This window comes from Amia ocellicauda, chromosome 14, assembly GCF_036373705.1.
Source record: "Amia ocellicauda isolate fAmiCal2 chromosome 14, fAmiCal2.hap1, whole genome shotgun sequence".
Taxonomy (NCBI): Eukaryota; Metazoa; Chordata; class Actinopteri; order Amiiformes; family Amiidae; genus Amia; species Amia ocellicauda.
Genome location: NC_089863.1, coordinates 33,359,649 through 33,387,148, shown reverse-complemented (window position 1 = coordinate 33,387,148; position 27,500 = coordinate 33,359,649). Strand labels below are relative to the sequence as shown.

General features: G+C 42.1%; 1 pseudogene; it reads right to left on the bottom strand.

Moving 5' to 3' along the window:
- Positions 1 to 986: 986 nt before the first annotated feature.
- The window catches only part of LOC136767382 (uncharacterized), an 89,808-nt pseudogene continuing 63,294 nt past the window's right edge, over positions 987 to 27,500 (bottom strand).

Here is a 27,500-nt window from a genome sequence, read left to right as displayed (position 1 = left end):
AAACAATAATGATAGGTTGCGAATGCAACCCCGGTTATCTGAAATAGGAAGCACTGCCCAAGGGGGAGGGGTTTCTGCGCACTTTCGTAGGAACCCGATCGAAACGTCACTCTATCAAAGCTGCCATTGGCCCTGCGCTCTTCACTCCCACTTCCTGTTCTATAAAACGTGGCATCAGCGCAGGTTCGTCCTCTTTTGCCGGGAGCTGCAATCTGTCTGCAATCAGCATATACAAAGCGGGGGTACAGAGGTCAACTTTTACGCCCTCTGCTTACAATAGCAAGGCCGGCTGCTGTACTAGTGCAGCTAGGAGTGAGGCCGTAATCTACTTGCACAATATAAGGTTCGGGCAATCAAGCAATGAACCGCAGGAGCGAGGCCACAGACCCACTGAATAAATTAACATACTACACAGTCAGCTGGTCGCCAGAGTAGCCAAACTGAACACAATAGTAAATACAGTGTGTTAGCAGGAAGTTCATGCTACCTCCATGCAGCACAGGAGAATTATCACTCAACTGACCAGTACAGACAGCTCCACTGTGCTGTTAAGCTTACAATGTTGTTCAAACAAACTATTATTATATATTTTTTAATTATTATTATTATTATTATTATTATTATTATTATTATTATTATTTTTTTTTTTTTTTTTCTTGGCAGACGCCCTTATCCAGGGCGACTTACAACATAAGTGCAAACAAAGTGCAAATATACAGTTCAGAAAAAGCATCAATCATTAAAAATTAAATGTACATAAAACATAGCAATTCAAAATATAATACATTTTACAAATTCCAATTTACAATTTACACAGGCAAGTACAGTAAGTGAGGTCCTACATCCTGGACGGTAAAAGCTAAGTGCTGTCAAGATGTAGGGTCACAGTCAAGGGCTACGGGAAAGGGAGAAGGAGGAAACAATCAAAAACGCAAGAAGCATATAAAATGTGAAGTGCTTTCCAACCGGGGGTAAAAGGACTAATATTATAAGTACTGTCTGAAAAGATGTGACTTGAGTAAGTGCCGGAATGAGGTCAAGGACTCTGCTGTTTTGAGTTCAGTGGGAAGGTCGTTCCACCATTTAGGGGCCAGGGATGAGAAGGAGCGGCTCTGGAGGAAGGGGAGCAGAGAGGAGGTAGGGTTAGTCTTCTGGCACTGGAAGAGCGCAGTGGTCTGGAGGGGATGTATGGAGAGACGAGTGTCTGAAGGTAGCTTGGTGCAGTGTGGTTGAGACAGCGGTAGGTGAGGGTCAATGTCTTGAACTGAATGTGTGCCGGTATCGGGAGCCAGTGGAGGGAGCAGAGCAGTGGAGTAGCGTGTGCGAATCTTGGCAGAGAGAATACCAGACGAGCCGCAGAGTTCTGTATGAGCTGGAGCGGCGGGTAGTAGTTGCAGGCAGGCCGGCCAGGAGGGAGTTGCTGTAGTCCAGGCGGGAGAGGACCGGTGACTGGACAAGCAGCCAAGTCGAGTAGTCGGTGAAGAAGGGACGGATCCGGCGTATGTTGCTCAGGAAGAATCTACAGGTGCGTGCCAGCGTGGTGATGTGCTGGGTGTAGAAGAGTGCAGGATCGAGGGTGCCATGTGGGCAGTGAAGGGGGTGCGAGGAGGCCGTAGCCGTCGAGCTCCCTTTAGAAACTGCACAGCCAGAAAATGAGACCCAGGAGGCTCGCCATCAATCCGAACATGACATGTGGAGATGGCCGCCAGATACACCTTGAGCGTGGAAGGGGACTTGCCCTGGCCCCAGGCGCCTCAGATCCAAGATGGGGCGGAAACCGCCATCTTTCTTGGGCACAAGGAAGTATGGGGAATAAATTCCCTCGTGCTGCCCCGGTGGGGGCACTTCGCAGATTGCTCGCTTCTCCAGGAGAGCGACGATTTCGACGCGAAGCGTTGCACACTGCAACGGGTCCCTCACTCACGTCCACACCACGCCCTGGAAGGGGGGTGGATGTGTCTGAAATTGCAGGGAGTGGCCAACTGATATAATTTGGAGCACCCAAGAGTCTTGGGTACAGAGTTGCCAATTGGAGAGTTGCTGGGGGGTGTAAGGGTGGGCCAGAGGCTGCTGGAACACCTCAGGGGCAGGGCTCGGGTGGTGGAGGAGGTGGGGTCGGGCCGGGTCCCCTCCTACCATGAGCTGCCGTAGGCCACCAGGGGCCAGGGCGGGGAGCCTGGGGGGGCGCCTGCCTGCCAGTGAGGCGCTAGCGGAGATCGGCAGGTGGGCGGGACTGTGACCTGGACTGTGGTCCGGCCTGTGGCCTGGGCTGTGGCCTGGGAGCCATGGTCGGGGGGCCTCCAGCTGCAGGGACTGCTCCCTCTACTGAAGAGTGCGCGATAGCATCTCCTCCACAGAGGGGCCAAAAGTAAAGCCCGGCGAGATAGGGGCATCCATGAGGCGAGTCCTGTCCGCCTCAGGTACCCGCCGTGCCAGGGACAGCCGAAGCTGGCGGCACGCCGCCACAATGGCTGACAAGGATCGCACTGTCTCAGGGAAAATTCACCAAGCCCGCTTCTGCCGCGCCCTGGGTCCTGGCATAAGCCTCCCCTCTCCTGGCTAGGGTGGGGGCTGTTGCCAGATGGTCCCAGGTAGCCCTCAGCTCATCGCGCTGCACGCGCTGACACCTCTCAAACCTGGAGCGTGGCGGGACAGGATCAGAGTGCCAGGGGAGCTGAAGAGCCCTCTGGATGACTGCCCAGAACTCCCTGTCCTGTCCCGTGGGAGCAGGAGGGGCGTCCATGCTCAACAGAGGAAGAGGGGTGGGAGCAACCAGCTCCTCCTCGTGAGGACCCAGAGACAGGCGGTCCTCCTCCCAGGTGGCCCGTCTGCTGCCCTCCTCCTGGGATGCGGTGTGAGCAGGCTCTTAACACTCCAGTAGGGATGCAATGATTATAGATTTTGATGGTATGATTATAGTCTGAGGAATAATCACAGTTTCACAGTTTCACAATTAACACTAGAAGTGCCGATTTGACCGATTTGGTTATTCAAATTTGAATGACTCTGTTTTCCTAAATACACTGCACATACCCATTCGTGACTTTTCCTAACTATATGTATTTAATGACTTCAGTGTTTTAGCTGCATAAACACAAAAATAAATAAGTTATAAACACATTTACCTAGAATAGCCAAAATCTGGTTATTTTGACCATGAAACACTTTGCAACACCTCTCTGCTCGATGACCCTCGTGTGATTAAGACCTTTAGCAGACGCCTCGAGGAGTGGAGGACCCTGAAGGACCTTTTTGATTCTCCCATAGAGTGGTGGGAGATGATGAAGAAAAGAACCAAGGGCTACTTCATTCAGCTGGGGAAACGGAAAGCTCGCGAGAGGCGGGCGAGATATTCCCATCTAAACGCCCGCCTCCAGCGCCTGAGTCTTTTACAGCTCAGAGGCTTCGACCTAGCTGAGGAGGTGGCCCGGGTCAAACTGAGTCTCTCCGCCCTCTATCGGGAGGAGCAAGAAAAGATCAAGGTCCTTTCCAGGGTCCGCATCATGGAGGACGATGAGAAATGCAGCCGCTTCTTCTTCAAGAAAACGAAGGAGAGGCGGCCTGCAATGTCCTCCATGATCGACTCCTCGGGGCAAGAGGTGGAGGGCAGAGAGGCTGTTGAGACAGTGGTGCGGGATTTCTACAGGGAGTTGTACGACCAGAAGGTGGTGGATCAAAATCTGATCCATCACTTTCTGTCCCTGTTGGATTCCCGCAATGAGGGGGACGAGGAGGAGGAGGAGGATCCAGAGATCACCACCACTGAACTCTCCCAGGTGATAAAGAGTCTTAACTCTGGAAGGACACCGGGTCCCGACGGGATCCCTGCTGAGTTCTATAAGATCTTTTGGGAGGTGCTTAAGGAAGATCTGGGCCAGGTCCTGGGGTCGATGTACAGAGAGGGCAGATTGGCCCCTTCTATGAAGAAGAGTATCCTCTCCCTTCTTCACAAGAAGGGAGACCCGAAAGATCTGAGGAACTGGCGGCCAGTCAGCCTCCTGTGCACCGACTACAAGATACTGGCCAAAGCACTGACGCTCCGGCTGCAGCGGCCACTCCCTCAAGTCGTGGGTCCCGACCAGGTCTGTGGTGCCCGGGGGAGATCGGCGGCCGACAACGCCATGCTGCTCAGGGATGTCGTGGCCTACTCGAACGAGAGAGGGCTTCCCCTGGTCCTAATCAGCTTGGACCAGGAGAAAGCCTTCGACAGAGTGGGCCACGAATACCTGCAGCTTGTTATGGAGAGGATGGGTCTCGCTCTTGGCCTGAGGAAGTGGGTCAAGATCATCTACAGCGGCCTAAGCAGCAGGGTCCTTGTGAACCGCCACCTGACCGAACCATTTCCGGTCAGGTCGGGGGTCCGGCAGGGTTGTCCCCTGTCGGCCCTGCTGTACGTCCTCTGCTTGGAGCCGTTCATGCAGGCGATCCGCCGGGACGTCCGGGTGACAGGTTTCCATCTCCCGGGTTCCGGCGGAGAGCAACTGAAGGCCCTGGCCTATATGGACGACGTGGCCGTGGTCTGCACGGACGCTCCGTCCGTGGCCAGGGTCGAGGAACTGCTGGACGGCTTCTGCAGGGCGACGGGGGCCGCTGTGAACAAGGCCAAGAGCGAGGTCTACCTCTCCAGGGCATGGCCTGTCGGCCGGGGCCCGCCGACCGTGTTCCCTGTGAAGCCGTTTATCAAGGTTCTGGGGATCACGATCGACGGGACCAACACGGGCACCCGGAGCTGGGAGGAGGCCATAGCAAAGGTCCAAAGGAAGATCCACGGCTGGAGCACAAGGACCTTGACGATGGCTGGTAAGGTGCTGGTCGTAAAGGCCATCCTCTTCCCGATACTCCTCTACGTAGGAATGATCTTCCCCCCAGACAAGGTTATCGCAAAACTAGTGACCCGAATTATATTTCGGTTTGTCTGGGGGAGCAAAATGGAGAGGCTGAAAAGAGTGCAGATGGTGAAGGGTACCCTGGATGGAGGCAGGGGGGTCCCGGACGTTGTGCGGCTGATAAAGGCGCAGGGGCTGGCCTATGTGGTCAAGAACATCCAGGCTGCTGGCAAGAAAGTGAGTTTCATGAACCGCTTTTATTTTGCCAGCAGCCTGAGACCATTCGGCCTCTGCGCCATGGATAACACCAGGCCGCACTCGTGGGATCCCCCGCCGTTCTACAGGGCGCTCCGAGCCTTTGCGCTCGAAGTAGGCCTCCATAAAGTCGTGCTGGCCTCCTGGGATTACAAGACCATCTGTAGTCAGATGAGATCTGCCCAGGAGACCAGCCGGATAGAAGATTTCCCTCCCGAAACCTGCCGGTTTATCTGGGCTAACGCTACGCACGTTTGCCTCACGAACACGCAGAAAGATGTCTCCTGGATGGCTGTGAGTCGGTGTCTCCCCACCCGAGTGTTCATGCACAGAAGGGGCATAGCTCCTTATGACACCTGCCCCTATAAGGGTTGCTTGGGGAAGGAGACGGAGGCTCACATCTTTAGTGAGTGCCCCTCCGCCCACAGGGTCTGGCTCCTGTTTTCTCCGTTCCTCCACAGGTTCGCCGTTCCTGCGCGGGCGACCGCCCAGCAGATCCTATACGGTCCAGCCAAGGGAATCTCTACATCTACCTTGAGGTGCTGGTGGCGTGTCGTCTGCGCAGTGAAGCAGGCACTGTGGGAGGGACGGAACATCTGTTTGTTCAATAAGCAGGAGCTGGACCCGATCGTCATCGCGCGGAGGGGCATGGTGTTTGTAAGAGACTATGTCAATCTGGAGGTCCATCAGAGGGGCAAGGAGGAAGCCTACAAGAACTGGCGCATACAAGATCTGGGGGAGCTCAGGATCCCATGATGGGACCCACCTCCGGGGACGGTCAGTTCCCCCTGCTGGAGCCCGAGTCCAAGATCCTTTAAAGATTTTACGAATGATTGTTTTTAAAAAGATTTAAATAACGATTCTTAATTGTTTTTAAAGATTTAGTTGTTTTTAAACCACAATTGTTCAGGGTTTTTGGTAGAGTTTTGTTATATTTTGTTGTCAAATACATTGACCGTTTTGGGTTTAATTTAAAATGCATTAGACTTTTTTTGTTTGTTTTTTATTTTTCCTTTTTAATTGTTTCTTTATTTTGTTTAATGCATTTTCAGTTATTTTCAATGTATTTGACTTTTTTGTTGGTGTGCAGTTTTTGCTTTTATCACGTTTTGTTTATTTGATTTGAGCATGTTTATTTTAAAGTTAATTGTTTTAGTTTTGTTTAAAATCACAAAGATTTTAAAAATTTTAAGTGATTTTAAGAATTGATATTTTAAATGATTTTAATCATAAGTATTAAATATTGAATTGTTTTTATTTATGTAAAATGTAAAATACTCAAACCCAATAAACAGTATAGTCTGAGGAATAATCACAGTTTCACAGTTTCACAATTAACACTAGAAGTGCCGATTTGACCGATTTGGTTATTCAAATTTGAATGACTCTGTTTTCCTAAATACACTGCACATACCCATTCGTGACTTTTCCTAACTATATGTATTTAATTACTTCAGTGTTTTAGCTGCATAAACACAAAAATAAATAAGTTATAAACACATTTACCTAGAATAGCCAAAATCTGGTTATTTTGACCATGAAACACTTTGCAAACTTGAGGCCAAAATAAATGTGGGTCGTGTGTAAACTGTCAGTTCTGGGCCCACAAAGCCTGCACTCCATTTAAATACATAATAAATCAGATATAATGCATAATCCTGCCTGCCCTTTACAATACAGTCAGTCTCGCGCTCAAGTGGCAATTTCTACCTGTCTACGGTCTATCGTGTGATTGAAAAAGAGTGCTTTTACTCTACTGATCAATACGTGATTGCTATTGCACATAGTACAGAGTGCAATTGCAGAGGCACATCCCACGCAAAATAATGATTCATGGACATTATCAGTGGAGGAGCATTTATTGCAATGCTATATATTTGTGGAGCAAAAGTGTTTACCTGGAGAGGGCTGTCAAGATGTACAGTTATCTGGCCTTTCAATCCAGACATTTTCCAGGAGTGTGAGTATGCACCATCAGCCAGCCCAAGCCTCAACGGAACTCATTGCATTTGACACTAACTCAAATAATCTGTGAGTGTGTAGTAGATGTCAAAGTGAGTTATGTAGTATTATCAAAGTTTGAGAGACCTAGCACAAACAACCACTGAGTTACTGTTGCTCAAACAAAAGGTGTTACTTTCATCCCCGGTCTCCCCTATGTTTATTTCTGGCCAGAAAATGTCTTTGTTTATTTTGAAATCCCCCTGTTTTGAACCCAAAGTGGGAGGACCTGCTCGCACCAACTTTATAAAGCTGGGTTTGAACCAAGGGTGTCACTTGATCCTATTTAGGGGGGCTTCAGCTCTGTATTTTCTTTCAGCCCCCATAAACATAAAATGTTTATGAAGTAACGGCGTGGTCAAACAGTCTGACAAAACACAGTTAGTTGCCCCTTGTATTTTATCTCAGTCCCCCTAAAAATAATACAACAAAAGAATGCAAGAATGTAGAAGTAACTCCGTGAAGCACTGTCAACCCCCCCTGCTTTGAAAATGGAAAAAAACGAACCGTCTGAACACACGATTTTGGCTCCTACATTCCGGCCCCTAAATGATTTTCGAGACATTTTATTTGTTTTATGTTTCCATTTATATCACACAACACTTTGGTCTCAAGATGGCGGAAAAAGAAACAATAATATTCAGAATAACACCTAGTGGTCCACATGCTTGCTGGCAGGTGGGGTAGGGCTCTTTTGCAGAAGCAAATTGTAACTAATTAGTGTAAGCGTTATTTTCAAAATAAAATGACGGTTATGAACTGTTATATCAAACAGTTATACTGTTATATACAGTGAGGGAAAAACGTATTTGATCCCCTGCTGATTTTGTATGTTTGCCCACTGACAAAGAAATGATCAGTCTATAATTTTAATGGTAGGTGTATTTTAACAGTGAGAGACAGAATAACAACAACAAAATCCAGAAAAACACATTTCAATAAAGTTATAAATTGATTTGCATGTTAATGAGTGAAATAAGTATTTGATCCCCTATCATTCAGCAAGATTTCTGGTTCCCAGGTGTCTTTTATACAGGTAACGAGCTGAGATTAGGAGCACTCTCTTAAAGGGAGTGCTCCTAATCTCAGCTCGTTACCTATATAAAAGACACCTCTCCACAGAAGCAATCAATCAATCAGATTCCAAACTCTCCACCATGGCCAAGACCAAAGAGCTGTCCAAGGATGTCAGGGACAAGACTGGAATGGGCTACAAGACCATCACCAAGCACCTTGGTGAGAAGGTGACAACAGTTGGTGCGATTATTCGCAAATGGAAGAAACACAAAATAACTGTCAGTCTCCCTCGGTCTGGGGCTCCATGCAAGATCTCACTTCGTGGAGTTTCAATGATAATGAGAACAGTGAGGAATCAGCCCAGAACTACACAGGAGGATCTTGTTAATGATCTCAAGGCAGCTGGGACCATAGTCACCAAGAAAACAATTGGTAACACACTACGCCGTGAAGGACTGAAATCCTGCAGCGCCTGCAAGGTTCCCCTGCTCAAGAAAGCACATATACAGGCCCGTCTGAAGTTTACCAATGAACATCTGAATGATTCAGAGGAGAACTGGGTGAAAGTGTTGTGGTCGGATGAGACCAAAATCGAGCTCTTTGGCATCAACTCAACTCGCCGTGTTTGGAGGAGGAGGAATGACCTCAAGAACACCATCCCCACCGTCAAACATGGAGGTGGAAACATTATGCTTTGGGGGTCTTTTTCTGCTAAGGGGACAGGACAACTGCACTGCATCAAAGGGATGATGGACGGGGCCATGTACCGTCACATCTTGGGTGAGAACCTCCTTCCCTCAGCCAGGGCATTGAAAATGGGTCGTGGATGGGTATTCCAGCATGACAATGACCCAAAACACACAGCCAGGGAAACAAAGGAGTGGCTCAAGAAGAAGCACATCAAGGTCCTGGAGTGGTCTAGCCAGTCTCCAAACCTTAATCACATAGAAAATCTGTGGAGGGAGCTGAAGGTTCGAGTTGCCAAACGTCAGCCTTGAAACCTTAATGACTTGGAGAGGATCTGCAAAGAGGAGTGGGACAAAATCCCTCCGGAGATGTGTGCAAACCTGGTGGCCAACTACAAGAAACGTCTGACCTCTGTGATTGCCAACAAGGGTTTTGCCACCAAGTACTAAGTAGAAGGGGTCAAATACTTATTTCCCTCATTAACATGCAAATCAATTTATCACTTTTTTGAAATGTGTTTTTTCTGGATTTTTTTGTTGTTATTCTGTCTCTCACTGTTAAAATACACCTACCATTAAATTTATAGACTGATCATTTCTTTGTCAGTGGGCAAATGTAAAAAATCAGCAGGGCATCAAGTACTTTTTTCCCTCACTGTAAATATATATATATATATATATATATATATATATAATGACACCCCACCTTTAATGTACACACAGGGTGTGTGAGAGGGTGCTCCTGAGTCTGCTCTTGATAAACTTCAAGGTAGTGAAACTTCAGTCACAAGCGACCTGGGTGACTGAGAGTGTGAGTAGAAACTTAAGGCCAATTATATGATATGCATTAGTCAGTGAGTTGTACCATCTCAGTATCTGGTGACAACACAGTGGACACTCTTTGCAGGATGAGTAGCTTTTATTTATAATTTCCATCTCATCTTCTCCTTCAGGTCCATCCTCCACTGTCCAGGTTCAGGGAGGCTCCTCAGCTCACACTGCAATGTGTTAACAGTTGCTCTGCTGTCAATTCTAAGCAAACATGTGTTGAGTTCTTGCAGGGCAGTGTGAGGCAGACCACAGGATGTGACTTGGGAGATGTCTCTGGGGTCCAGAAGGGCTAGGTCAGCATGTGGAGTGCCAAGAGTTAGAACTTGTCTGTGGATACTCTGTGATTGTATACATCACTTGATTGTGGACTTCAACTATATAAGCTCCCTCTGTCAAAAGCTCATCTTGAGCCATGTCTCCAGGCATGCTTTTCTTTTTTCTTGCTCTTTTCTGTGGATAAGTGGCTTCCACCTCCAGCTCCAGGTTCTTGGATCTTGTATCTAACAAATGTGCCTGCAACTGCCTTAATGGTGTCAAAGTCTCTTGCAATGCCTGTCAGGTTTTCCTGTGTATCCACAACCATTCGAAGAACTGACAGGATCTCCATCCCACTTGTCTGCAGTCACAAATGCACTTGATTGGGGGACAACAGAGCAGAGAAGCCTTTATATTTGCCATGCATATTGGAAGCTTCACCCGAAACCGTGTCCAGTTTCAGTTTTTTCACTACCTCTGTCAGCAACTGGACAAAGTATTTTATAGTGGATGCCTCGCACTTCACAACAGCCACAAGCCTCTCGTGTATGATGTTCGTCACATATCTCACAATGACAGAGCTGTGTTGTTCTGGACAGAGAACATTCCAGCTTCCTCAATTTCACTTGACATGGTCTCCTGGAAAATGCGTTGAATTGTGTTAATGAGTATATGACAGTATTTTTGGGGAGCAGTGTGATTAATAAGGTATTTTTAAAAATGTTGTCTTAAGACATACTCAAACTGTACATTATACTGAAAAAATCTAAATGAAAACAGTAACCATATGACACAATGAAAAGACTTGATCACATAGCTTTTTTTAAAATATATTTATTGAACTGATTTTATTTTACTGTGGTGTTTGTATATTAGGCTACTACACTATCACGTCTTCACCCAGTATGGCGATAACTAGTTGTGAATTTATTATTACATATACATTAAGCACACTCTTTTATTGAATGTAATTAAACTAGGATTATTCCTAATTGTGATCTTTAAACCAACCTTATGGTGTTCTATTTAAGTCCACATCTGGATAAACAGTGTTTATCCTGTATGTAAAGCATGTAAATTATGTAATAATGATTATATGTAATTATTATTTGTCCAGCACCTTTTAACATGGTATGTCTTTCACTAACTGTAAGCAATTTAATTTAGTATGAATGCTGTGTTTTTATATTATTCTTATTAGTGGCAGTAATAGCAGTATTTCTCTATTTGCGCTTAGTTCTGACAAAGCATCTCAGCGGTTCATCCAGAATAAGTCTGTGTTTCTGAATGATATGTGGAACACAAACATGGCTGCCAAATGACAAATCATCATCTGACATGTCCTACTCATCAATTGATTTGAATTGTAGCCAAAAACAAGGTGTGCAAGATATCAATTTTGATGAAAACGAAGATGGATTTGCCCCACCTTACTTTCATTTGATGGAGATGGAGATGATCCTCTTTTCCAAAGCAGTACCATGATCAATCTCTTATGTTGAGAAATGCTTACATATGGCGACATAGTTTAAGTAAAGTAGCAGTATTATAATTTGATGTCCTATTCCCAGGTGTATTTCTCCCTAGTGATTTTCAAATTTAAAGACATTTGTGTAATCCCTTTTTTTTGCAAAATCTGTCTCGCATACTGTGGAACAGATCCATCTTATAACAGGTGTCCAGATTGTAATGAAGAATTACAACTTCATAACAATATGGAAGAGGGTAACCAATTGAAAAACAACTGCAGGATTACTACAGTTTACTGATGGAGCTGCACACATTATCGACTGGGAAAATGCTACTTGAAGTAATGTTATTTGCAATGTTTATCGTATATTGCAATATGGACCCCCAACTCTGGCTGTTGCAGAAGGTCCCCTGGCCCCAACAGTGCCTCTTCCGTGTTGTCTTTCAGCCCACTGTAATGAGTGGGTCCACCTCCCACTCCAACTCCAGGAAGTCCAGTTGTTACTATTCCTTTTATAATTTTAATTGTGTCTTCTTTTCTGACATGTCAATATGTTTTTGTAGCAGTATAACCTCAATGTGTACCACTGTGGGCTGCACTGCACAGTAATATGTTGCTGCATCTTCTATTTCAGTATTTGTGATAGAAAGGTGTGTCAAACGATTATCTCTGTCAAATATCATTGAGAACCGTCCATTGGGTTGAGCAGAATCATATCCATGAATGAGATATTCTGGAGCCTTAATGGGTCTCTGTAAATACCAGAACATAGACTGAAAGTTTGTGATGCTATGATTGCATCTCAAAACAGTATTTTTCCCTTCATATGTAAGCTCAGTCACAGCCTGATAAACTCCATCAGCTTTTGCCCAAGCTGGAAAAAAAGCAAATACAATCAACATACAATACATAATACAATAATACAGTACTTGAATCAAATCTGTCATAAAACTGTTTTAAATAACATAAAGTAACAACTCCACAACAATATACTTACAGAATAACAAAAACATTTGTAAAAATGTTATGATTGACATTTGTACATGTCTTGACATCTCCAAAGCCAAATATTAATGTGACCCAACTAGTTTACACAGCTATGATTCCACCAGTTGAACCTTCTCACATGTGAAAGTAATGTGAGACGGAGAATATGCACTTGTATTAACTTGTGTTAAACATTAACCACTGAACTACAGTGCATCTGCTCTGTATGCCTTGCTTTCTTGAACAATCTTGTGGAATATTGCCATCTAGCGTAACAACTAATGAACTGTGTTTAAGAAAATTTCCCTCATAATAAAAAACGAGCACAGATTAGTGAGATGTCACAAGTTGAATCTAACAGTCATGTAATACTAAAATTACATTAAGGGTGCTATACTTCCAAATGACAAACTTTTATTGCAAATATTCTTTTCAAGATATGTGTGATGAGCAGTATGACGCCGTCATCACCCAACACAATTGAATATACATTCTATGCTTATGCATGCTTGCTTTCATTAAAAACATGCACAGAACAGTACATATGTATATATAGGGTATATCAAAAATATACATCCATCAGACTCTGTACTGTCAATAATTAGAACGTTAAGCAAACGTAAAGCCAGAGCTTTATTCTATTTTTTTTTCTTTTATGGTAAAACATTGAAAATGGTTTAAAAAAGTAAAAGTAAAACCACACACTCAAATTGCAATCCCCCCAAAAAATTATACTTAAGATATCACTTGGTGAGGGCACGTAAAGTGTCAAAACATCGGCTTTTTAATAAACAAGTATTATTTTGGGGGATTGCATTTTGAGGATGCAGTTTTTCTGTTTTCCTTTGACCTACACTTCTCTATGTCTATGCTACTGGTGTGTGTACTTGTTTTTATATTGTGAAACACTGAACATGGAAAATTAACTATCGTACCTGGTTACCACTGTGCTTTTCCTAAATGTGAAAGCTGTTGGGTGTATAAAGGCCCTAGACCTTGACTAGAGGACAAGGGAGTCAGTTGTTGATTTTGAGCATGGTTGTGTATAAACAGCTACTGCATATTTACTTTGAAACTGTTGGTTACCACCATTTAAAATGAGTGTATATTTAGTAGACTGTATTCATGGTTTGGAGAAGCTGAACTCGGCTTGTGGTTCTAATTCCCTATAATTTTCTTTTTTTATTTCTTTTGTATCATATTGTTTGACAGACTTTGTTTTTTGTTTTCCATCATCGACTCTGAATTCATTATTTCTGTCTTCAAGGCCGCTTCCCAAATTACCTGAGGGATCAGAACCAGATAGGACTAGCCACCTGTCCATTCCCTCAAAAAATTGGTGAAGACTGCTGATATAATATGATTTAATACACAAAATGTGCAGTATTTCAAATGCACGATAGTTCAAATTATAGAAAATTCAGATACAGGAATCCTGTCATGAAAACTCAAATCAAATTAGGGAATTATATTTCTTTCGTTATTTTGATTCTAGATAGTCTAAATACATGGGTTATATGATTCAAATATTTGATTTATGTAACTTGTAGTGTTTTCAGATGTCCACAATAAACCATTTCAGAGATTTTTAAAAACATTAATAGGTTATGAATTTGATATATCTAAATAATTACTTGAGGGATGTCCTAAAAAAGACACGTGTCATTTAGAAATGTTACTCTGACTTTATATTGCTATATTGATTGGCCCATCAATATATTCATCAATATATGAATATGAGAGATTGCTAATGTTTAGTTTGGTTTCCACACCTTGTAAAATTGAAATAAAACATTAACTAACAAAAAATAATAAAAAATAATCAAATTAAGTGCATATATGGAACAGAATCCCAGTCTCCATTGACATTAAATCAAATTATTGAATTTCTCTTTTCTCCCCCTCAAATTCTGCTTTTTTTTGAATGCAGTTTTCTAAAGTCATTGTGGATTTTACATTTCCATCTTCACAGTTTATAAGATCATTCCAGGGCCTGATTTCTACTGTAGATAACCCAATACAGTATTCTAAAGAGGGACAGAGCTTGTTAATTTCATGTTAGGTGTCACAATGTGAAATATACAAAGGAATTTTGAAATTTTGAGTACTCTCTACAACTACTGGTTGTGGTTGTCAACAAATTCTGTATTTTGCTGCATACTAACACAGTAGCATTTTGTTTTTCTTTTACATGGTTTCCTGCATTGTTAACACCATGTACTGCATATCAAAAAATTAACCACACATTGTTTTGATGGAGCCAGTATATTGGATTTTGAGGTTAACCTCTATATTTTTCCCTGTACACCGAGACAACAAAGAGCAGTTCTGTAGCATTCTGATGATAGAAGGTTTTTGTATAAGTGTTGCTAAAACTGTACCACTGTGGGCTCCAGTGCACAGTAATATATAGCACTGTCTTCCAGGAGCAGTTGAGAAATAGTTAATGATGTTAAACCACTGTTTTTGTCTGCCGTGGATGAGAATCGCTGCATTCCAGTGTAGCCTCATCTTTTTCTGTCCTTAATATTATGGTTTCCTTCTGAGAGATCTGATTTCCAGTGGAAAAATCTGAAAATAATAATACAAAAAATAACAATTAAAGTACAAATAAAATAAAATATCAATAACACTTGCACTTAAACCTGGGAAGAATGGGTGATAACATAATTGTATAAGAATACTTACAGAATAAACTGCATAAAAACAGCACAGAAAAAACATGCATTTTGGAGAGAATAATGATATGTAGATTTTGTGCAGCACACAATACAGAAAGAGAGAGACAGAGAGAACTAGAAGGGATGGTGTCATGGCTCCACCCATTTGTAAAGATAGTCAGTCAAGTGTCAACTTCCCCCACTGTAAATGTATAAGTAGGAAACAAATGTATATAAAAACATCTATCTAACAGCCATTTATTTCTAGACACTACTGTTGATGATAAAACTGACTAGTTATTAATCTATAGCTGACTGGAGTGCTTTGAGCAGATACATATAAGTATTACTCTTTCCATTTGCAGATTTTTCCACTTTCACCAATGAGTTTGAGTCCAGGTATAAAGTGCATATGCATATGTATGGACAAATGAATGAGTTTAAGTGAATTGTTATTATAGAATTATGGGGTATGTTTTCCCTGCCATTTCTAAATCTCTCAGTATTGCATTTAGCATGTTTATTTGTTGTGTATATATTGTGAAAATCTGGTAAGTTAAAAGTTTCAGAAGGGCCAAAATATTTTTCACATTTTAACAAAAAAAGTTTGTGAGTTCAAACCCCTAATCTGGTAGGCCGATTGAACTCATTCACAAGGAGTGCCTTTTTGTGAAATCAACAAAATCGATCAAGTAATTTGTACTTTTATTTGCGTGGTTCTACCGGGCAGCAGCCAGAGGAGCAGCAGGCCAAGTGGAGGGGGGAAGAGAGTGTGAATTCTCCACCACAGTAAGGAAGGTGAAAAAGTGTGGCATGATGGATATATAGCCTCAGACCACCAGAGGAAGGCCCAGGAATGGGTGAGTTGGGATTGCATTACCCCGATATGATCAGCTGTGCCACTGTATTGAAATTATGGAACTTGGGTGGCTGCGCAGCTGCAGGCACAGGGGTTGAAGACGGCATTGGAGCCATGATTGTGATTAAGCATTGGAAAGCAGAGGGAGTTTTGTGTTGTGAAAGAGTGATCTACTAGGAGTAGACCCTTCCAAGAAAGACTGTTTGCAAAGGAACTGAGACCTTCCAGTGTTCACATTCAAGTTTTTCAAGTGAAGCAAAGCGAACTCAGTTCTTTTGCCAAACAGACCGAGACCACCTCTATCAGTGGTCTCAGTTCAGTTAGTTTGTCTCAGATATCTTTTATAAAATCATAATCTAGTTTCAATGACCAATAGTGCTAAAACTGGGAACTCATTACCAGAGTTGTTAGTACAGTGTAACTTAATACATTTCTTAACAATACCACAATCCATGTGTACAGCTGGACACCCTTGTCACTTTCTAATTCAATTTTACAAGTCACATTTTCTCCAAGACACCCAGATATCTTTCTCTTAAATGTCAATACAATGGTGGGACAAGAGTGAAAAAGTACTTGGCATCCAGCCCCAGAAATCCTCTGAAATTAAAGTGAAAAGTGAAACAAGAATTTGATCATAAATATTGCAGTGTGCATTACTTCTGTGTGCTGAACTGGTTCAGTACTGTATATTTATATGAATGAATAAACACACCAGAAATTAAGAAATGTAATTTGATATTGACTTTAAGAATAGAATCAGATATACCTGAAATGGGTAAAATCAGTTTATGTTCAGCCATGCTGTGGCAGTGTTCCTGAATCACTGAATTGCAGTCTGGAGATTTTGAAGATGGTCAAATCTTTTTCAGCTATTGAAGAGAAACGCTCTGTCAATAAATAACTCTTTTGATTCACTGAACTGCAAGTTCCAGCTCCTCTCATTACAATGTATTGCAGAGCACTGTTAGGAAACTGTCGGTACCAGAAGAGATAGGCTCCAGTATCATTGGTTGAATAAGAGCATTTTAATGTTACCGATGCACCTTCTTCTGCAGAGATCTCATTTTTTTCAGAAGAGATTTTGTCTCCCCGGGTTAAATCTGTAAAACAAATTATAAAATTATAAGTATATAAATATATATATATATATACACTCACCTAAAGGATTATTAGGAACACCATACTAATACTATGTTTGACCCCCTTTCGCCTTCAGAACTGCCTTAATTCTACGTGGCATTGATTCAACAAGGTGCTGAAAGCATTCTTTAGAAATGTTGGCCCATATTGATAGGATAGCATCTTGCAGTTGATGGAGATTTGTGGGATGCACATCCAGGGCACGAAGCTCCAGTTCCACCACATCCCAAAGATGCTCTATTGGGTTGAGATCTGGTGACTGTGTGGGCCAGTTTAGTACAGTGAACTCATTGTCATGTTCAAGAAACCAATTTGAAATGATTCGACCTTTGTGACATGGTGCATTATCCTGCTGGAAGTAGCCATCAGAGGATGGGTACATGGTGGTCATAAAGGGATGGACATGGTCAGAAACAATGCTAAGGTAGGCCGTGGCATTTAAACGATGCCCAATTGGCACTAAGGGGCCTAAAGTGTGCCAAGAAATCATCCCCCACACCATTACACCACCACCACCAGCCTGCACAGTGGTAACAAGGCATGATGGATCCATGTTCTCATTCTGTTTACGCCAAATTCTGACTCTACCATCTGAATGTCTCAACAGAAATCGAGACTCATCAGACCAGGCAACATTTTTCCAGTCTTCAACTGTCCAATTTTGGTGAGCTTGTGCAAATTGTAGCCTCTTTTTCCTATTTGTAGTGGAGATGAGTGGTACCCGGTGGGGTCTTCTGCTGTTGTAGCCCATCCGCCTCAAGGTTGTACGTGTTGTGGCTTCACAAATGCTTTGCTGCATACCTCGGTTGTAACGAGTGGTTATTTCAGTCAAAGTTGCTCTTCTATCAGCTTGAATCAGTCGGCACATTCTCCTCTGACCTCTAGCATCAACAAGGCATTTTCGCCCACAGGACTGCCGCATACTGGATGTTTTTCCCTTTTCACACCATTCTTTGTAAACCCTAGAAATGGTTGTGCGTGAAAATCCCAGTAACTGAGCAGATTGTGAAATACTCAGACCGGCCCGTCTGGCACCAACAACCATGCCACGCTCAAAATTGCTTAAATCACCTTTCTTTCCCATTCAGACATTCAGTTTGGAGTTCAGGAGATTGTCTTGACCAGGACCACACCCCTAAATGCATTGAAGCAACTGCCATGTGATTGGTTGGTTAGATAATTGCATTAATGAGAAATTGAACAGGTGTTCCTAATAATCCTTTAGGTGAGTGTATATATATATATATATATATATATATATATATATATACATATATATATATATATATATATACATACAGAGAGAGAGAGAGAGAGAGAGAGAGAGAGAGAGAAAGAGATTTTAAATTGCTTTTCATCATCATTGATCAATAGATACACAATACCTGCAGAAATTGTACTGAAGCTGTAGTGCCTCTTAATATCAAATATCAAATACTATAACTGTTTAAACAGACTAGTGTGAAACAAAATCCCACTTTTATGAATTAGAAAAGTAACATATAAATCAAATTCTAAATTATGTTGACCTTTGATATAATTTTTAAATATCATTAATGAAGTCATCTGCCCTAAAACATGATGCAAAACAAAAACATACTTAAACATCATCATAGAACAAATTATACCAAAACGGATACACATCGTAACATTTAAGAATACATTTAGGTAAACTAAACAGTCCAAAATGAATGCCTTTCTGTGAGAAGAACAGTTCTGTTTCTTCTGTACTGCAGCTGTGACACAGAAATAGTGTGTCATGTGATCCAAGTCCTTGCCTCTTCCAGTGAACTTTAGTTTAAATTATAGTAGACTTACGCTTGGTATTTATTTACGTATTTATTCTACATTCATTCATCATTTAATGGAATATAACAGAAGAGCTGTGCAGAATTTGAATAATATCAGCATTATTTTGAAAGCTTGTTTGAAGCTTCAGGTCAGTTAAATGTCCAACTTGTAGGTGCAGGGTACAAAGAAACATAAGATTAAAAAAGAGGGGGGGGGGTACCCACACACTCACTCCATTGCACAAATAAAAGTATTAATTTAGGCATGCTTCACAGAGTTTTAGATAAGACAACGTTTCAATCTACACAAGATTGCAATGAATTATTATTTGGATAAGTGTTTTGATTGCATATGCTGCCCTCTCCAGGCAGTTGTGTTTCAATGTTCTTAAAGTAACCTAATGTTGATCCTGATTGTTAAATAAATGTTATGCACTAATACAGAACTACATTTTTTTTAGGAATAGTTTTGTGTATCACTGGTGTAAGGACAAAAGAGTATGAAACTATGGCATGCCAAGTTATCATTTAGAAAGATTTCAATTGCATTTCAATGTATCTTTATTATTATTATTATTATTATTATTATTATTATTATTATGTATGTATGTATGTATGTATGTATGTATGTATGTATGTATGTATGTATGTATGTATGTATGTATGTATTTATTTATTGGCAGATGCCATAATCCAGGATGAATTACAACATATATGCTCAATATAGCAACACTGTGGAGTAGTGGTTAGGGCTCTAGATGCGTAACTGGAAGGTTGTGGGTTCAAATGATTTGAGGGAGGAGAAGGTGGAGTAGAGTTTGCAGGGGTTGTTGACAGTGGATTCAAAGAGTGATTGGAAGTAAGACTTCTTGGCTGAGATGAGTGAGGAGGAGAATGTGGACAGTACAGAGTGGTAGACTTTGAGGGCAGCTGGGAGTTTGGATCTTTTCCACTTCTGTTCTATGCTATGCAGACTGGATCAGGTTGAACAAAGAACAGAAAGAATCAAAGGAGGGAGGAGAAAAAAGAGGTAGCACAGTTGACAGACAGATGGGAAAAACAGTCAATGTAAGTTAAGAGTGGGGGCAAGGGTAGAGGGGGAGACGGAGTGGAGATTACGGCGGAAGGTGGCAGAGTGGGTGGAGTGGGGAGGTAGGGGAGAGAGGGAGAAGGAGATGAAGTGGTGGTCTGAAATGTCCATAGGTGTCACGGAGAGTGTCGAAGGGGAGCAGCCTTTAGAGAAGATGAGGTCTAGCTGGCGGCCTGCCCTGTGAGTGGGGGGAGATGGGAGAGAAAGAAGTTAAAGGAGTGAAGGAGAGGAAGAAATCTGGCAGAGTGGGAGGGATTGGAGAGGTGAATGTTAATGTCTCCCAGGAGTATGGTTGGTGAGGACAGTGAGGGGAGGGAGGAGAGAAGAAAGTCAAGTTCATCCAGGAAGGAGGCAATTGGACCGGGAGGACGGTAGAGAACTAGAAGGAAGAGGTGAGAGGGAGAGGTGAGTTCACTACGTGGAATTCAAAGCTGTTAGTCATGATAGAGGGGAGAGCAGGAGCCCTGTTCCTTCTCCCCACCCGGTAAGACAGAGGGAGTGGGACAGGACAAACAGAGAGGATAGGGCAGCAGGTGTGGGTGAGGAGATCCATGTCTCAGTGAGAGCGAGGAAATCCAGAGATTGGTGGGAGGCGAAGGCGGAGATGAAGTCGACCTTGTTGGAAGCTGAGTGGCAGTTCCACAGGCCTCTGGAAGGTGGAGTAGAAAGGGGAGAGGCAGAGAGATGAGGTTAGAGGGATTAGGGAGGCAATGGTGTGCAGGTGCACGACGAGAGGAAGGAGAGAGCAGGACTGGAATCGGAGAGATCGTCATGGCTTCTTGCATAAATAAAATGAAAACATTCAATGCACGTTTTACACAATTTTATTGAGCAAAACTTAACTGATACTTTAAATAATTGGCCAAACATTACGTATTTCTATTATACTTGAAATGTATCAAGTATAGACTATGAAAGTAGAAATAGTATTTCAAGGTTAAGTTACATAATATACTATAAATAGTCACTGGGTTACACAATAAGTTTGCCAATTCTTAAAGTAATTTACCATGAGATTTTTAAATTCAGTACTAATGAAATACAAATTTAATGTAATAGTGTGACCTTTTTTTCATGCACAGCATATTGTAATACAGAAGAGAACAAGTGATAAACTCCACAACTTGATCTACAAAACAAGAGTGCCACGATGTTCAGTAACTCCATATACAGCATTCTAACACAGTGTTACTTCTGCAAGACAAATTTAAACACAAAGCATTTCTGCTTGGTAACTGTTCTATTTATCTATTTATACTGTGCCTCTAGAGCAGCAATATCCTTCTTGAAGTGTGGTGCCCAGAACTGTACACAGTATCCAGATGAGGTCTAACTAGCGCATTGTACAGTCTTAACATTACTTCCCTTGTTTTATATTCTACACTTTTGACAATATACCCTAGCATTCTGTTTGCCTTTGTTATTGCTTCCCCACATTGTTTGGGTGGAGAAAGTGAGGAGTCCACATAGACTCCTAGGTCTTTCTCATGCGATACTTCATCTAGTTCTATTCCTTCCATAGTGTAATTATAGTGGATATTTTTGTTACCTGCGTGTAATACCTTGCACTTGTCCACATCAAATTACATCTGCCAGGTGTCGGCCCTCAACTGAATATTATCTAAGTCCCTTTGAATAGCCTGTGCTCCTCAGATTGTATCTGCTGAGCCACCTATTTTAGTATCATCTGCAAATTTGACAAGTTTGCTAACTATTCCAGAGTCCAAATCATTAATATAGATTAGAAAAAGCAAAGGCCCTAATACTGATCCCTGTGGAACTCCACTAACAACCTCACTCCAGTTAGAAGCGACTCCTCTAATCGACACCCTCTGTTTCCTATACATCAACCAGTTCATAATCCATCTACTCACATTACCCTGAATGTCTACAGCTTCCAATTTGAGGATCAGTCTTTGGTGTGGAACCTTATCAAAAGCTTCTTGAAAATCTAAGTATATCATATCATATGCTTTCACCTGATCTACAGCTGCAGTTACATGTTCATAAAATTCTAATAAATTAATAAATTCTAATAAACCCATGTTGACTATCTCCAAGAATATGGTTTTCATTAAGATGCTCCTCTATTTTCTGTCTAATCATTTTTTCCAACATTTTACAGGTGATGCAGGTGAGACTGATTGGTTTGTAATTTCCTGGCTCAGTTTTGTCCCCTTTCTTGTGGATTGGTATGACATTTGCTGTCTTCCAGTGTCATTTGGAATATTTGAGTTAGTGGCCTATAAATAATCTCCCTCATTTCTTTAAGTACTGTAGGAAATATACCATCTGGCCCAGGTGATTTGTTTGTTTTCAATTCTGCTAATCCCTTTAGTACGTCCTCCTCATGTATCCTGATCTGTCTTAGGGTTTGACTGGACTGATTGTTAACCTGTGACATGTTATCTGTTTTTTCTTTTGTGAAACCCTCTGTGAAAAACTCATTTAAAACATTTGCCACATCTTGTTTGTTTTCCAAGATACTTCCATTTTGCCCTATATCTGTTTCACTTCTTTCATTATTGACATCCTGCTGTTGTAGTATTGAAAAAAGCTCTTTGCATTAGTTTTAGCTCCAAGAGCTATGTTTCTTTCTATTGCCCACTTTGCTTTCCTGATCCCTTTTCTAAGATCTCTTTGCAGTTCAACATATTTTTTGTATTTTATTTAATCTCTGTCTCTTTTGTGTGCACTATACAACATTTTCTTTCTCTTGATATTTGTTTGCATACTTCTATTTAACCATTTTGGTGAGTGTTTTTTGGTCCTCAATTTGCTAGGTTTTGGTACAAATCTCTCCTTGGCCTCAAGTAGTATATTCTTAAAATATAACCATCCATTTTCAACTGAATCTGTATCCAGTGTGCTCCAGTCTAACTCTTCTAACTGCCGCCTCATACCTTCAAGGTTTGCTTTTCTAAAATTGTAGACTATTGTTTTAGACTTGGTCCTTGTTTTTTTTTTAAAGTATGCCTCAAAGCTAACCATATTGTGATCACAGTTTGCCATTGGTTCTCTAATTAGTGTCCCTCTGACTCTATCTTGGTCATTTGAAAGATCAAGTCAATGCATGCTCTCTCCCTGGTTGGTTCCCTGACAAATTGAGTTAGAAAGCAGTCAGTTACAATCTCAACCATTTCTATTTCTGCTTCTGTAGTCCCAACTGGGCTTTCCCAGTCTATGGTTGGGAAATTGAAGTCCCCCATTATAACAGCCACATCCTTGCTACATGCAGTCCTGATTACACTGTACAATGCAACATCTTGCTGAATATCTGAGTTGGGTGGTCTGTAACACACTCCTACCACTAATCCTCCGGATCTCTTGTTCAAAGGCTTATCCCACAAAGATCCTGTTTTGTTACTGGTATCTAATTTGAGTTCTTCTGCCTCAATGTAATTTTTGACGTATAATGCTACCCCACCTCTTCAATTTTGCCTGTCCCTCCTAAACTGTGTGTATCCTTTCAACTTGTATTTATCCCCATCATTTTCTGTAAGCCATGCTTCTGTCACTCCTACAACATAATAGTCACATGCCAGCACTGTGGCTTCTAGGTCTAACATCTTGTTCCTTATACTCCTTGGATTGAGGCACAAACATTTCAGGACTTTCCTATTAGCAGTTTCCCTTGGTTTTCTTTTCTTTGTGGAACATCTCCCATTGTCAGAGCTCCCTGCTCCACTGGTCCATAGTTTAAAAGATTCTCAATTACTCTGCACATATGCTCTCCCAATGCATGACCATGACCAGTGGACTCCCCCCGGCTTTGGCCAGTAGCCCGTCTACTAGTTTAGGGAGATCTGCAACCTGAGCACCAGGCAGGCAAGATACCATGCGGGTCTTCTTATCACTAGAACACACTGTGTGATCTATGCCTCTAAGAATTGAGTCCCCTACTATAACTATGTCCCTCTTATGTGGGGGAGTGGGCACCATGGTGCTCTGGTGCTCAACTGCCCTCCCATCACCATCTGAGCTGTCACTGTCCAATTCGGTGTCCAGCAGTAGGAACCAGTTGGCATTTCTAGCTCTTGGGATGTCTCTAGGGGTTGTGTGTGCCCTTTTCTGTGGTTACGACCTATTGTAACCCACTACGCTGTCCTGCTCTGAGGTCTCAACTCTCCCAGGTTTTGGCGTGCACACCATCTCTCTCATGGGCTGATTGACCAATTCTTCTATATCCCTAATACAGCGCAGATCGACAAGCTGAGCCTCAAGATCACGAACCTTGATCTCTAGGATTTCAATCTGCCGCCAACGTTCACAAATGAAGCCTTCTTGGATGAGTTCATCCAGGAAGGCAATCATTCTGCAAAGCTGACACTGTAGTGGCAACATGCTTCTAAATCTTAGTTTCTTTTTTGTATGTTTGTTTTGTTATTTGGCTTATGGTACCTGTTCCCTAATCAACTGCTTAAATTTTTGTCACCGAGAAACAGTGCAGATCTTTCTCAGCAGCTGCTTTAAGTAGCTTGTGTCTACCTGCCACTAATTCACACCTATCTGGCCCAACCTGGCTCCTCCTTTGTCAAATGAATGTACTAAATATAAGCAATTGGGTATATTACTAATTCATAGAATTGTGTGTGTGTTTTGTAAAGGGTCATTTGAAGGTGTGACACCCCCCCTCCCTCTGATGAATGAACCTTGACTATACCTTGACCAAGAAATTTGGACCGTGACACAAAATCATTGACTACCCCTGGACTAGACACATCATTATCAGATGGAAATCTTGACATCGTGCACTAACTTCACTAACCAATAAAACGTCTGTAAAAATGTGTGAACCCTAGGAATCTTTGTAACTCCTTCACTGTATATGTTTGGGGCCAATCAGTGACAGCACTCACCTTATCTTGATCCATATTGACGCCGTGCATCAAGGAAGTAGCCTAGGAAACTAATGTGCTGGTAGTAGAACTCGAACTTTTCTGCCTTAATGTACAGATAATTCTTCCCCAGGCACTGGAGAACCTGACATACCTGAGATATGTGGTCAGTGAGGGTCTGGGAATAAGTCAAGATGTCATCAATATACACTATGACACAACGATTCAGGAAACCTAACAACACCTCATTGATGAATGCCTGGAAGACGGAAGAAGCATTGACAAGTCATAACATGGTATTCATTATGACTCCGGTTAGTAATAAAGTAATAAGTCTTCCATTTGTCACCCTTTCTAATACAGATAAGGTTGTAGGCACTGTACAGATCCAGCTTTGTCGCCCTGGACAAGGGCGTCTGCTAATAAATAAATAATAATAAATAACTTGGCTCCTCAGATCTGTTCCAGGGCAGCTGGTACCAGGGGCAATTGGTAACAGTATTTGATGGTGACTGCATTTAATCTGTGGTAGTCGATGCAGTCCTCCATCCTTTTTTGCCATTAAAAGAAGAAACTTGCTGCAGCAGGTGATGTAGAGGTGCTTATAATTCCCATTTCCAGCGCCTCCTTGATATAATCCTCCATAGCACGAGGTAGGTATAGACGAAAATCCAACCTCTGGGTGGAGCAGCACCAGGGAGTAGGTCTATGGCACAGTCCCAAGAACAATGCAGAGGTAGTTTAGCAGCCTGGGTTTTATTGAAGACAGTAGCCAGGTCCTGGTATTCAGGAGGAAATTCCAGTGGTGAGGACAGCAGAGGGCTCTCGATGTGTGTAAGCACCTGTGCCCCCAGGATAGAATGTCACCTTTAGTCCAGGAAATTACCAGGAACTGCAGCTCTTTTCCTCTTTGAATTCACATTTTTTTCTTCCATCTCACTCTTTTCTTTTTCTATCTCACATTTTCCTCCTTCTCTCTCTATCTTTTCCTTCTCCTGACTCTCACTTTTCTTTCACGGTCTCATTATTTCCCTCTCCTGCCTCATTGGTCTCTGCTCCTGCTGAAAGTGTTTAAAAATGTTTTATCTACATTATAGGTTACTATTTTTTGCAATTGAAAAATCTTTAAAATACTATCTACATTGATGTCAGATTATGACAATGTACTGTAAATAGTTTAGTGAAATGGAAGGATGCTGATCTGATAAGAGACAGCCAAAATGTTGCAATGGACAAATTGTTTTAATTTATCATTACAGTTATTGTTTTATTAATAAGTACTTTCGATTGTCTTAGGACTAATTGCTGAATAAAGTCCTTTTATCTAGTGACCACCACACATACAACCCGCAGCGGACAAATCCTCTGAAAACAAGACCAGGTTGATGCGCAAGTGATCACAATACTTTACTAATATGAACACAGATTAGCGGTGAGGTTGATCTGCAGGAATTAACCTTGAGGCTGTTCCGTTTTATACAGATATAGGTTTATTAAAAATGTAAAGACAACATGTATTTGCAAAGATAGGATAGAGACAAGCAGGGTGGATAATATTAAAAGTAAGGGTGAGAGGAGATCTATCCAATACTCGAGTTTTGACTCGAGGCACAAAACATGTAAAATAACAAACAAGTATTATGATTACGCTGCCCATTCCTACAATTTAGATCTCATACACAACTAGGTTTTATGTAGTTGTGGTTTAGCTAATTCTTGATTAGTACATGGAATATACTACCTGTGTGGTTTACTGAGATTCAGTTATGCAGATGGTCGAAAGCGGGGAGGGCTGGCAGACTGTATGTATTCAGGTTTTTGGTGGAGGAGTTCTGGTTCTGGATCCATTCAGTCCTGGATTTCATCTCCTTCATTTCTTCTTCCAGGTTGTTCCATTCCACTCCCAATTGTGCCACACCGAATTGCTAGTTTTAACTTTCTGTTTTTATACATTTTAGACAAAGAGATTCTAATATTTTTCCTTCCAAACTTCTGAATGGCAGCCCATTTGTCAGTTGGGGGGGCCTTCCAGCATGGATGTGTGATCTGTCATACTTTGGTGAGCACAGGCCAAAATAAGGTCGTATGATTTACAGTACTCATTATCATGCAAGATGAGTCGAATGGCTTTCTCTCGTTTGTAAATGTTCTTATGTTCTTATTATGAAAGCAGCAAAAACCTTTTGCATAGGGAAATATCTGCCTCATTTTTGTCATCAAGACATCAATAAGAGCAAACCAAGATGTCTTGTCAGTGTCACCCTCAAAATCCAGTGGTGGGTCATGTCTTGCATGTTCCCATAACATGGCTATCACTCTATCACCCAAAATAGTGCAACCCTTCCACCACACAAGCCTTTATTAGCAACGACCCCACCATACAGCCTGCAAACAGGGTGGTACAGCACCATGCAATGCCCAAAACAGCGTGGGACATCCACTGCACAACCCCCAAAACAGTGTGGCACAGCACAATACAGCCCCTGAAACATCATGAGACAGTATCACATAACCATCACCTGCATAACTTTGTAACTAAACTTGCTGACTGAGCTGCATTTAGTGACTTAGTACATGGTTTTGTCCTGTTGTCATGGTTTTACTCATTCTTACCAAAATTGCTTATTTTCAGGAAAGTCTTTTGGAAAGATATTTTTTCCTTAAGATGCAATTCCTAATTGCAGCAAGTTTAGTTACAAGGTTGTCTGCGATGATGGTTGTGCGGTACTGTTGCACACTATTTTGGGGGCTGCACGGTGCTGTCCAACTGTATTTTGGGTGCTGCACAGTG